The sequence below is a fragment of the Balaenoptera musculus genome, chromosome 12, assembly GCF_009873245.2.
Source record: "Balaenoptera musculus isolate JJ_BM4_2016_0621 chromosome 12, mBalMus1.pri.v3, whole genome shotgun sequence".
Classification (NCBI taxonomy): Eukaryota; Metazoa; Chordata; class Mammalia; order Artiodactyla; family Balaenopteridae; genus Balaenoptera; species Balaenoptera musculus.
The window spans coordinates 21,240,989-21,255,064 of NC_045796.1; the positions used below are offsets into that span (position 1 = coordinate 21,240,989).

At 38.6% G+C, this 14,076-nt stretch overlaps 1 pseudogene; it reads left to right on the forward strand.

Annotated features, from left to right (window-relative positions):
* The window catches only part of LOC118905461, a 37,645-nt pseudogene continuing 23,569 nt past the window's right edge, over positions 1-14,076 (forward strand).

Below are 14,076 nucleotides of genomic sequence, written 5' to 3' on the forward strand. Positions count from 1 at the left end.
ATGTTTCAAAAACCTGTATTACAGGTATTTCATCAGTTTAAGATGAGTCTCAAATAGCTAGCAGTTCGGTTCTCAAAAGATCTCTGAACTGTGTGCACTTACTAGGGCAAGTGGGTCAGGATTCTGTCATGAGACAGGTGGAAAGGAAAAATCCAGCAATAGTATTTTCTCTAGCAATAAATGAGATGTGGTGATCAGGGGAAAGTAAGGTATACCAAATGGGCAATGTCAGTCAAGACAACATGGCACAGAATATCTGTATTCTGGCCAGGTCACAGAGACTTGGCATAATAGTATGTGAAAAAAGGGTATCGAATTTATATGGAAGGGAAAGTAGATGCAAGTGAATGCACACGTAAAAAATAATTCGAAGAGACAAGCAACAAACACTATAGCCAATAATATATCAAAAAATCTACAAACAATAAATGCTGGAGAGGGTGTGGAGAAAAGGGAACCCTCTTGCACTGTTGGTGGGAATGTAAATTGATACAGCCACTATGGAGAACAGTATGGAGGTTCCTTAGAAAACTAAAAATAGAACTCCCATACGACCCAGCAATCCCACTACTGGGCATATACCCTGAGAAAACCATAATTCAAAAAGAGTCATGTACCACAATGTTCATTGCAGCTCTATTCACAATAGCCAGGACATGGAAGCAACCTAACTGTCCATCAACAGATGAATGGATAAAGGAAGATGTGGCACATATATACAATGGCATATTACTCAGCCATAAAAAGAAATGAAATTGAGTTATTTGTAGTGAGGTGGATGGACCTAGAGTGTGTCATACAGAGTGAAGTAAGTCAGAGAAAAACACATACCGTATGCTAACACATATATATGGAATCTAAAAAAAAAAAAAAGGTCATGAAGGACCTAGGGGCAAGACTGGAATAAATACGCAGAGCCACTACAGAATGGACTTGAGGATACAGGGAGGGAGAAGGGGAAGCTGGGACAAAGTGAGAGAGTGGCATGGACATATATACACTACCAAACGTAAAATAGATAGCTAGTGGGAAGCAGCCGCATAGCACAGGGAGATCAGCTCAGTGCTTTGTGACCACCTAGAGGGGTGGGATAGGGAGGGTGGGAGGGAGGGAGACGCAAGAGGGAAGAGATATGGGGACATATGTATATGTATAACTGATTCACTTTGTTATAAGGCAGAAACTAACACACCATTATAAAGCAATCATACTCCAATAAAGATGTTAAAAAATGTTTAATAAAAAAAAGAAGGCATAAAATGGATAATTCTTCTTTGGCTATTGCTTGGTACAGTCTGATTTCCAAATCATGTATATTCTTTATAGTTTCTAATGGCAAGGAGATATATACAGAGAGAGATAGATGGATATATCTCTCCTAACAAAGAAAAGCTCAAGACCAGCTGATATTACTGAAGTCTACCAAACATTTAAAGAATTAAAACTCTTATTCTTCTCAAACTCTTGCAAAAAATTGAGCAGAAGGGAACACATCCAAATTCATTCTATGAGGATAGCATTACCCTGATACCAAAGCCAGATAAAGACACTATAAGAAAACTACAGACTAATATCCCTGATGACTATTAATGCAAAAATCCTCAACAAATGCTAGCAAACTAAATTCAACAGCACATTAAAAGGATTACACACCATGACCAAGCCAGATTTATTTCTGGAATGCAAGTATGTTTCAACATATGAAAATCAATCAATATAATAGACCAAATTCACAGACTGAAGGACAAAAAGCACATAATCATCTCAACTGATGCAGAAAAAGTATTTGACAAGACCTAACACACTTTCATGGTAAAAACACTCAACCAAATAGGAACTGAAGGAAATTACCTTCATAATAAACTGCCAACATAATAAAGCCAATATACAAAAAGCCTATAGCTAATACCATACTCAATGGTGAAAGACTGAAAACTTTTCCTCTAAGATCAAGAATAAGATAAGGATGCCCACTTTCACCACTTCTATTCAACATAGTATTGTCAGTACTACCCAGTGCAATCAAGCAAGAAAAAGAAGGAATAAAAGCCATCCAATCAAGTTGGAAAAGAAAAAGTAAAATTATCTGTTTGCAGATGACATGATCTTTTACGTAGAAAACCCTAAAAATTACACATGCACACACACACACACACAAAAACCTGTTAGAACTAATAAATTCAGCAAAGTTGCAGGATACAAAATCAACTAACTAAAATCAGTTGCATTTCTATATACTAACAATTATCAGTTGGAAAAGGAAATTAAGAAAACAATTGCATTTGCAATAACACCAAAAAGTACTTAGGAATATACTTAAGGAAATGAAATGCAAGTACACTGAAAGCTATATAACATTGTTGAAAGAAATTTAAAAAGAAACAAATAAATGGAAACACATTCCACGTTTGTGGATTGGAAGACTTAATAACGCTAAAATATCCATACCACCCAAAGTGATCTACAGATTCAACGCAATCCCTATCAAAATCTCAATGGAAGTTTTTGCAGAAATAGAAAAAAATCATCCTAAAATTCATATGGAATCACAAAGGACCCTGAATAGCCAAAATAATTTTGAGAAGTAACAAAGTTGGAGGACTCACACTTACTGCCTTAAAAACATATTATGAAATGGTAATCAAAACAGTGTTTATAGGCCAATGAAATAGAATAGGGAGCCCGGAAATAAACCCTTGAGTATGTGCTCAAATGATCTTTGACAAGTGTGACAAGACCACTCAATGGTAAAAGGGCAGTTTCTTCAACAAATAGTGCCAGGAAACCTGGATATTCACATACAAATAATGAAGTTGGGCGTTTAATTGACTCATAATGGAATAAAGACCTAAACATAAGACTTAAAACTGCAAAACTCCTAGGAGAAAATATAGGGGGAAATTTTTCATGCATTAAATTTGGTAATGAGTTCTTGTATATGAAACCAAAAGCACAGGCAACAAAAGCAAAAAATAGACAAATGGGACTACATCAAACTTAAAGACTTTTATAATCAAAAGACATGATCAATAGAGTGAAAAGGCAACCTATGGGATGCAAGAAAATATTTGCAAATCTTATATCTAATAAGGTATTAATATCCTGAATATATAAAGAACTCCTACAATTCAACAACAACAAAAAATCAGTTAACCCAATTTAAAAAATGGACAAAGGACTTGAATAGATATTTCTCCAAAGACAAATGACCAACAAGTGTATGAAAAAATGCTCAACATCACTAGTCATCAAAGAAATGCAAATCAAAACCACAATGAGATAACCTCATATTCATTGAGAAGGCTACTGTGAAATAAAGAAAGAGAGAAAGAAAGGAAGACAAAAGGAAAGAAATGAACAAGTGCTGACAGCGATGTGGAGAAGCTGATGCATTGTTGGTGGGATTTTTAAATGGTGCAAGCACCTTGGAAAACAGTATGGCAGTTCTTCATATTATTTTTGATTGCCACTTTAATTACTCAATTAATTACCTTAAATTAATTACTAATTTAATTACTCATACAATTTTAATTTAAATAGAACTACTATATAATCCAGAAATCTTACTTCTGGATATATATCCAAAAAAATTGAAAGCATAGTCTAGGAGATGTTTGCACATCCATGTGCATAGCAGCACTATTCACAATAGCCAAAAGGTAGAAGCAACAAAAATGTCCATCAACAGATGAATGGACAAACAAAATGAATATACATACAATGGAATACTATGCCACCTTAAAAAGCAAGGAAATCTTGTCACATGCTACAACATGGATGAATCTTGAGGACATTAGGTTATGTGAAATTATCCAGTCACAAAAGGACAAATGCTGTTATGATTTCACTTATATGAGGTATCTAAAGTAGTTAAATTCATAGAGACAGAAAGTAGAATAGTTGTTGCTAGGGGCTGGGGAGAAGGGGCAACGGGGAGTCGTTTAATGGGTATAGGTTTTCAGTTCCGCAAGATTAAAAGGTTCTGAAGATGTATCACAACAATGTAAATATACTTAACACTAATGAACTGTATGCTAAAAAACAGTTAAGATGGTCAATTTTATGATTTTTTACTACACACACACACACACACACAAATTCTATAAATAAATAAATAAAACTGACCATACCAAGTGTTGATAAGAATGTAGAGGAACTGGAACTCTCATACACTGCTAGTGAGAATATCAAATGGTACAACCATGTTGGAAAACACTTTGTCAATTTCATAAAAACTAAAACTATATCTCCTCTTCCACTCTAGTAATTTACCCAAGAGAAATTAAAGCATAAGTCCATACAAAGACTTGTATAAGAATGTTCCTAGTAGCTTTATTTGTAATAATCAAAAGCTAGTAACAACCCAAATATATATCAACAGTGAATAAACAAGTTGTGTATACTCATACAATGACATATTACTCACAAAATAAGTATACTTTTTAGATATCATTTATTGAGTTTTTATTATGTACCAAGAACTGTGTTAAATGCTTTAAACATGAAATCACAACTCTATGAGGTAGAAATAATTAGCCTTATTTTACAGATGATGAAACTGAGTTTGGAAAAGTTGGTAGCACAATATGCCAAAGCCAAAATTTGAACCTAGGTCTAGAGTAAGGCCAAAGGTGGAATGCATAATCCCTACAGTGTATTTCTTGAACTCAACAGGAGCAATACACTGGTAATCTGACAGCAAACCTCTCAGTTGAAGAATTCCTTAGAGAAAAGGAAGCTCTGGTTCTCTGGCTATTCACCAGTGTTTTTAACTGACATACAGCACAATGTTGAGAACGTGGACTGTAATGGTTTTTGTTTTTTGTTTTTGTTTTTTTTTAATAAATTTATTTATTTTTGGCTGTGCTGGGTCTTCATTGCTGCACGCGGGCTTTCTCTAGTTGCGACAAGCAGAGGCTACTCTTCGTTGCGGTGCGCAGGCTTCTCATTGCGGTGGCTTCTCTTGTTGTGGAGCACGGGCTCTAGGCACTCACGCTCAGTAGTTGTGGCACATGGGCTTAGTTGCTCTGCCACATGTGGGCTCTTCCCAGACCAGGGCTCGAACCCGTGTCTCCTGCATTGGCAGGTGGATTCTTAACCACTGAGCCACCAGGGAAGCCCTGTAATGGTTTTAAATGTAAACTCCCTAGGTGTGAATTCCCACAGTTATTATTCCCTAGTTGTGTGAGCTATTTAATCTCTCTGTTCCTTTATCTTTAGGATGGAGATAATAGAGTCTACCTCAGTCTCTGTACTTAGAACAGTTCCTGGCAAGTAGAGTTTTACTTTTTTTAACTTCTTAAATTTAACTTTGAATGCTTCCTATCTCTGTTAAGGGAGATAAGCCACATTTTTAAAAACTTCATTCAATTTAATGTATCAAAATCTGTTCTGTGCAATGCCCTGAGCTAGGCATTGTTGGGGGTCCAAGCTGAGTCAGATGACAGAATCTCTCTCCTCAGGAATTCTGTAGTCTATTAAGCAAAATGCCCTATTGACCTAGTCAGTATTGTTAACATTTACACGTCCTGTGCTTTGTGATTGACTGGACTTTAAAAATTTGACTTTGCAAGATTCTAACCTATTTTGCATTAGGACATACTGTGTATAGGCCATTTCCCATTTAGGGCTTCCTAAACTACCAGCAGCACTTCTTTCTTGATTAGCAATATTTCTTGATATTAACATTGTTACTGAATGCAAGTTTGTGTGCCTGACACACAGTGAGGCCAAACAAACTAAAACGTCAGAGTTTGGAGCAGAGAAAGGTTTATTGCAGGGCCAAGCAAGGAGAACAGGTGGTTTGTGCTCAAAAACCCTGAACTCCTCAGCGGTTTGGGGGAAGAAGTTTTATTTCTTTATTTTTTAAATATTTACTTAATTATTTATTTATTTATTAGCTGCATCGGATCATAGCTGCAGCACCTGGGATCCTTCATTGTAGCACGCAGGCTCTTCGTTGTGGCACGCGGACTTCTCTCTAGTGGCACGCAGGCTTCTCTCTAGTTGCAGTGTGTGGGCTTCTCTCTAGTTTTGGTGTGCAGGCTTGGTTGCCCTGTGGCACATGGGATCTTAGTCCCCCAACCAGGGATCAAACCTGCATCCCCTGCATTGGAAGGCGGATTCTTAACCACTGGACCACCAGGGAAGTCCCCTTTGGGGGAGAAGTTTTTAATAAGCAAAATTTGGTGTGAGGGCTAAGAGTATGTGACTTTCTTCTGTTTGGTTGGTGGTGAGGTAACAGGGCCGTGTTCCGGGAATCTTGAGCTCAACCTGCAGTTACTGTCTTCTACCTGGGCAGGGGCTTTAGTTCGTGTAGAAGAACTCGAAGATAATATTATGTATATCCCTTGAGGAGGAACCAGGACCCTGCTTTATAGCTGCACTATCGTTTCTTGACAGCTCTTCTTTTGTTTCTGCATTACTTCTCCTCCCTATTTAGTAACTGTTTGAATCTGCTCTTTGGAACTCAGGGAAGGTCTGGGAGGATGAAGCTTTTTTCCTACTAACAAGAAATGAGGGACACGAAAAGGTTTATGCCCAGTTTAACTTACTAAGTTAAACCGATTTTGAAATAAAGGTTTAAGTATTTTAAGCATCGTCAAACATAACTTCTAGATATTGTAATGTTATACACAGAAATCAACACACCCCTTTAGTGAGGGGCAGAAGGAATCACAGGTTATCACAGCTTAAGGCAGACCGACTTTTTGGTGTTATGTAGGTGACCTCTTTTGCTTATGTGAAAACAAACTAACATTGGAGCTGGAGTGACTGTAAGACAACTACATCTATTAGAGATCGAAGCTAGAAATAGGTTCAATTTTGGCACAGTGAAACTTGTCTAAATTGATCATTTGACCCCTCTGCAGTGTTGGCTTTGGGAAAGAACAAATAGAACTACATCAGGTTCTCTAGGTTAGGGATCAGCATTATGAGAAAAGCTATGAAGTAGAAATGTGCTATGGGTTGTGTTGACTGAAAAAACTTCACAACCTAAAAGTTGAGAATTATGTTTTATTCAGCAGGCATACGGAGGACTTAAGCCTGGCAGACACCCTCTCAGATAGCTCTAAGGGGCTGTTCGGAAGAGGTAAGGGAGGAATCAGGATATATAGGAGTTTTTGCAAAAAGAAAAAAAAAGCCCACATAGTTGGAACATCAAAAGATTACTGTTAATTAAAGAAAAAACAGACATCTCAAGTTAATGAATTTAGCACTTTTCTATGTATAGGAAGATGCAAGAGTCTGGGCTCATTGAAATCATTCCTTTGATATGCACCTTATCTATCTAGGGCCAGTGTCCAGTTTTCTTCATCCCGAATCCCCTCAGTGTGCACTGCAGACGGGTGGCTGCAGTGGCTGATGCCTTGATGACAAGGCAGGCAGTGACACTTTGTCCACAGTTGAACTGTGTCCCCTAAAAGTTCATATGTGAAGTCTTAACCCACAGTAGCTCAGAATGTGACCTTATTTGGAAATGGGATTTTTACGTACATAATTAGTTAAGTTAAGGTGAGGTCAGTAGGATGGGCTCCTAATCCAATGTGACTGGTGTCCTCATAAAAAGGGGGGGGGAAAAAAAGGGAAATTTGGGCACAAAGATTCACACATGGGAGAACACCATGGAAGAGTAGAGTTATGCTGCCTTAAACCAAGGAACTACCAGAAACCAGGAGGGAGACCCAGAACAATACTTCCCTGCACCTTCAGAAGGAGTATGGTCCTGCTGACACATTGATCTCAGACTTTTAGCCTCTAGGGCTGTGAGACAATGAATTTCTCTTGTTCACCCTCAGAATGGGAGAAAATACTTGCAAATGAAGCAACTGACAAAGGATTAATCTCCAAAATTTACAAGCAGCTCATGCAGCTCAATATCAAAAAAACAAACAACCCAATCCAAAAATGGGCAGAAGACCTAAACAGACATTTCTCCAAAGAAGATATACAAATCACCAACAAACACATGAAAGGATGCTCAACATCACTAATCATTAGAGAAATGCAAATCAAAACTACAATGAGGTATCACCTCACACCGGTCAGAACGGCCATCATCAAGAAATCTACAAACAATAAATGCTGGAGAGGGTGTGGAGGAAAGGGAACCCTCTTGCACTGTTGATGGGAATGTAAATTGATACAGCCACTATGTAGAACAGTATGGAGGTTCCTTAAGAAACTAAAAGTAGAACTCCCATACGACCCAGCCATCCCACTACTGGGCATATACCCTGAGAAAACCATAATTCAAAAAGAGTCAAGTACCAAAATGTTCATTGCAGCTCTATTTACAATAGCCAGGACATGGAAGCAACCTAAGTGTCCATCGACAGGTGAATGGATAAAGAAGATGTGGCACATATATACAATGGAATATTACTCAGCCATAAAAAGAAATGAAATTGAGTTATTTGTAGTGAGGTGGATGGACCTAGAGTCTGTCATACAGAGTGAAGTAAGTCAGAAAGAGAAAAACAAATACCGTATGCTAACACATATATATGGAATCTAAAAAAAAAAAAAAAAAAGGTTCTAAAGTACCTAGGAGCAGGACAGGAATAAAGACGCAGACACAGAGAATGGACTTGAGGACAAGGGGAGGGGGAAGGGTAAGCTGGGACGAAGTGAGAGAGTGGCATGTACATATATACACTACCAAGTGTAAAATAGATAGCTAGTGGGAAGCAGCCGCATAGCACAGGGAGATCAGCTTGGTGCTTTGTGTCCACCTAGAGGGGAGGGATAGGGAGGGTGGGAGGGAAACGCAAGAGGGAGGAGATATGGAGGTATATGTATATGTGTAGCTGATTCACTTTGTTATAAAGCAGAAACTAACACACCATTGTAAAGCAATTACACTCCAACAAAGATGTTAAAAAAAAAAATTTCTCTTGTTCAAGCCACTCAAAATGTGTACTTTGTTACAGCGCCCTAGCAAACTAATATAAGATGGGAAGGGAATTCTGTTCTCTTTTAATTTTTCTTCTCTTTAGTGTTACACTAATGTTAGGGCTCTTCTGCAACTTGATTTTTTTTTTTTAATTTAAAGACACAGGGAGGGACTTCCCTGGTGGTCCAGTGGTAAAGAATCCACCTTACAATGCAGGGGACGCAGGTTCAATCCCTTAGTTCCCTTAGTCAGGGAACTAAGATCCCACATGCTGCGGGGCAACTAAGCCTGCGTGCCACAACTACTGAGCTCGCATGCCTCAGCTAGAGCCCACGTGCCGCAAAGTACAGAGCCCATGCACCCTGGAGCCTGCACACCACAACTAGAGAGAAGCCCACGCACCACAACCAAGAGCCCACGTGCCGCAATGAAAGATCCCACATGCCTCAACAAAAATCCTGCATGCCACAAGACCTGAAGCAGCCAAAAATAAATAAATTAAATAAATAAATAAATAAATAATAAATCTTTAAAAATAAATAAATAAATAAAGATACAGGGAACTCCCTGGCTGTCCAGTGGTTAGGACTCCATGTTCTCACTGCTGAGGGCCCTGAGTTAAATCCCTGGTCAGGGAACTAAGATTCCACAAGCCATGAGGCACAGCAAAAAAAAAAAAAAAAGATACAGAGATAAAGTAGTCATTTCCTTCATGGTGCTTAAGATCTGCTACAGGAGATAAAACAGACCAACTGCGAGGGCATACTTTGAATCTCACCTCTGTCGCTTATTTGTTGTGTGACTTTGGGCAAATTACTTAGCTTCTCCAAGTTTCAGTTTCTTTACCTGTAATATGGAAATAACAAGATCACCCGCCAGGGTTGTTGAGTAATTTGAGATAATGTATGCAATCCAATAGAGCACCCTCACAAAATACAGCTATTATTATCTCAAAACAACTACAATTTAAGGCAGAATATGAAGACAAGATCAGAGGTATAATTGGTGCTTTAGGAGCTCAGAGGGGTGAGGTATCACATATGGCTGGGGGAACCTGGATGAAGGCAGTAGCATTTAGATTGCTCTTTAATTAATTGGCAGATGGGATTAGTGAGATGACACTCATGGTGAAAAAAACAGTATGAACAAAGGCAATGTGTCTACAAAAAACAGGTACATTCAGCAAGCAGTGAGGTGTAGGCTGGAGGGTTCGATAAGAATATTAGCTTAACCGTCTTCCTTAGAGAACACCCCTGACAACTTTGGCTTAAATGGTTTCCCACCTCTGCCCCATACCTCTGCATCTCATCACCCTATTTATTTCCTTCTTAGCATGTATCACAAATTGTAAGTCTCCTTTTTATTTACCTGTTTACTTGTCTATTGTCTGTAAGGGTAGAGTCTGTCTCTCTTATTCAGATATAAATCCCAAAGACATGTTAAACAAATATTTGTTGGGAAGAAGGAAGGGAGAGAAAGAGAGAGATTGAAAGGAAGGAAGGGTGGGAGGAAAATGAATGATGGAGAGTAGAGGAGTATCAGTAGGTCAGGTCAAGAAGTAGTTTGGAACCAGAGCATGAAGAAGTTCTTGAAACGGAGGACTGAAGTCCCAAAGCAGACCTCTGAATCACTGTTCCCAGGGAAAGATTTGGTATTTTGTCTATACAACAGCCACTTCTGATGAGCCTTAACTTCAGGCCAATATGGGAAATACTATATACCAATGGTTCTCAAACTATGGTGCCTAGACCAGCAGCATTGGTGTCATCTAGGAATTTGTTAGAAAGACAATTTCTCAGTCCCTACTCCAGACCTACTGACTCAGAACCTGCATTTCAACAAGGTCCTCAGATGATTGAAAAGCACTGAGAATCAAAATCCTATTTCTTGCTGTAACATCCAGTCTTAATCCACTTGGGCTACTACAACAAAAATACCATCAGCTGGGTGGCTTAAACAGCAAGCATTTATTTCTTACAGTTCTGGAGGCTGGAAAGTCTAAGATCACGGCGCCAGCAAATTTGATGTCTGGTTTATAAACAGCTGTCTTTTGGCTGTGTCTTCACAGGGCAGAAGGGGAAGGGAGTTCTCTGGGGTCTTTGTTATAAGGGCACTAATCCCATTCATAATGGCTCCACCCTCATGACCTAATTAACTCCCAAAGACCCCACCTCCAAATACCATCACACTGGGGATTAGGTTTCAACATATGAATTTGGGGGGACATAAAACATTCAGTCTATAGGTGTCCATTTATTGCTTTGCATCTTCCAGGCCTGAGAAGAGAATTGGACTAAATGTACTTTGAAGTAATGGGACTCTTAGCGCAGAAATCAGAGGTATAAATATTCCCACTCTATTTGGTGCCTGTAAATAGATCTCGGCCTCAATCATAGGAGTTCCTTAAAACTGCAATACACAAGTAGTCTTTTAAACAGCAGTTATTCCGGGACATTCCAGTCTGAAGCCAAAAATGATCTCCCACCCAAGAAAGGAACTCAAAAGAAAAATACCAGTGACAGTAAACCACCACAATTAGAAAAAAAAAGACAATGCAAAAACAAAACAAAACAAAACCCCACACAAATAAACTCAGAGAAATAATCTGTCCATTTAAGAAAATGCTGAAGTCTGTTTGTGGGGAAATATTTAGGATAAAGACAGGGGACTAAAGGAGTAGAAACAGACCAAAATCCTTTAGTAAATCATGGAATCTGTAAACTGGTATCAGATGTTCGCCAGTCATAGAGCCACAGGGAGCCTTAGCAACATTTCAAATTCTTCCAAATAAGGTAACCCCAGCCAAAAGCTATGCTCTTAAAGACAGCGATTTCCTCTTACCTGCTCATCTACTTGGTTTAGAATGAACCAATTGTTTTCAGAACTATAGTGCATTTATACATGTAAGATTAGAAGGATTGTAAAAATGGTTTCTTTACACACTCACACCACAATTTTACTGAGTCAGACTTTCCAAGGTATCAGTTGGAGAAAAGGATTTATAATCCTATTTATAGCCCAAGAAGAGAAGCTGTCTGTGGTTTCATTTGGTGGTTAGGGAGTAAGGAGGATTTGTTTTGCCATTGTAACATAGCAACTTGATTTCAGTGCTGCTCCTCTGTCATATGTACAAAGGGAGATGCCAAATACTCCAAGGGAGAATATTCCAGAAGGTGCAGAGATGGGCTTTAGTCAGCCTATGAGTTCACAGACATACATACAAAAAGTAACTACTTCAAGCTGAAGGTTTGGATTCCAGAAACTTAGACAGTGAGTTGTATAGAATTATAGGCTTCTAGCAAAAACTCTTAATGGAATGTTAACTGGAAGAAGTAGTTGTGTGTCGATATATCCACCTCCTCTGCCCCAGGTGGGCTGGGAGTGGGGTGCTGCCTGGGCTGGAGTCTGCTCCCTTGGGCCCATTGTCCCTGCCAGGTGATAAGCAGCTGCCTTCGTCTACCCCAGTGTGCCACACAGTAGCGTTCTCTGTGTGTGACAAGTTGTAAAAAGATTGGAAAACACTGGTGTGAATTACACCCACGCTGTAGGCTTTCCAAACGTGTGAATAGATTGATGATTTTAAGTGGCACACAGGTATGACATTAAAAACATTGAATTGCTTAGTGAGAAAAAAAATTTCCCATTCAATTTTCTTTCAATCCTTCTAACAGGAGGAAGAGAAATGATCAGTTGGGTGTTACCATATCTCCAACCAATTAATTTTCCTTTTAACGAACAGAGACCAGATCACAGGCACAGAGCTCTTTTCTTTTGTAGTGATTTAAAGTTTCATTTAAAAATAAACGTATTTAGACAAAAAAGGAGTTGATGCAAAGAAAACATCGAGCAAAAAATGGTACAAATTGCACCTTCTCATATGGCAAAATTGTGAAGACTATATTCAAATGACTGAAGTTCAGAAAACACCATCTATTGAATTTACACCACAATATCTCTGATAAGTGATTTAAAATGCTTCTAGACTTAGCAAGCATGTTATCAACACAATTTATTTAATTTTCAGACACATTAAATTGTTAAAACTTTAACACTTTGCATTGAAATTTGTTTCCCAGGTTCTTCCTATCATGAATTCTAATTAAATATTTGAAGATATTTCTCTTTCTTTAGTATTCTCTCCCATACTTTTAACATCCTTCTTTTCCTGGGACACAGACACACCAGGCCATCTTTCCTCAAGCCAAACTCTCTTCGATTTCTCCCCCTTTGATGTAGTTCCGGTCACACTCACCCCCCTGGCAATTCTTCTCTGGGCTTAGTCTAATTTATCAGTGTGTCTCTTAAAATGAATTAGTAAAAACTATTTTGGTTGCATATGGCAGAAAACCCAGTTTAACCTAGCTTAGGCAAAAAGGAGATTTTACTGGCTCACATAATTTAAAACTCCAGAATAAGTTTCATTAAAGACATGGTTTGAAACAGAGGCTCATAGAAGATCCCCAGAATAAGGATTCGCTGCTTCTCTCATCTCCCAGCTCCATTTCTCTAAGAAAGAGAAATCCTTTCTTAGAGAAATCCTTTTCCCTCAGGATAGCAAGACAGTTAAAGAATTCCAGTCTTACCTTCTTACAATCTCACGTCTAGTAGAGAAGAGTGGGAATCTTTCTGGAATTCCAGAAAAAGTCTCATTGCATATTAGTAGCTATGAATGTGTCGAATGCTTTCCCTTGAGCTAACCCCTGTCACCAAAAGAACACAATATGCTGATTGGTCAGGAGTTAGGAATAAAGACATCTTTATTGGAAATGCATGGCCTTAGGTGGGGAAACAGTTGGTGTCCCAGAGGGAAAGCAAGCTGTGTTTACTAGAAGAGCTTGTGATGTCCAGATATGAACTCAGTCCCCTGGGTGAGGTAAGACCAGAGAATACAGCAGGACTATCACCTCCTTTATAATGAACTTTATATATCAGTATAGGAGTGATTGAGAGCATGTTCTCTATTCTGAAACTATACCAGGGGTTGTTATTTTCCAGTCCTCTATGTTGGTAACTCATGCATGATGTGAGAAATAGAAAGCATTACATCAACATAAGACAGTGTTCTTTGGTTTCCAGACCAAAGTATGTGATTAAGATGAGCTGGTGAAAAAAGAAGGAAGAGGAGGAGGAGGAGGAGAAGAGGGAGAAGGAGAAGAAAAGAAAAAGGGAGTCCTAGTATT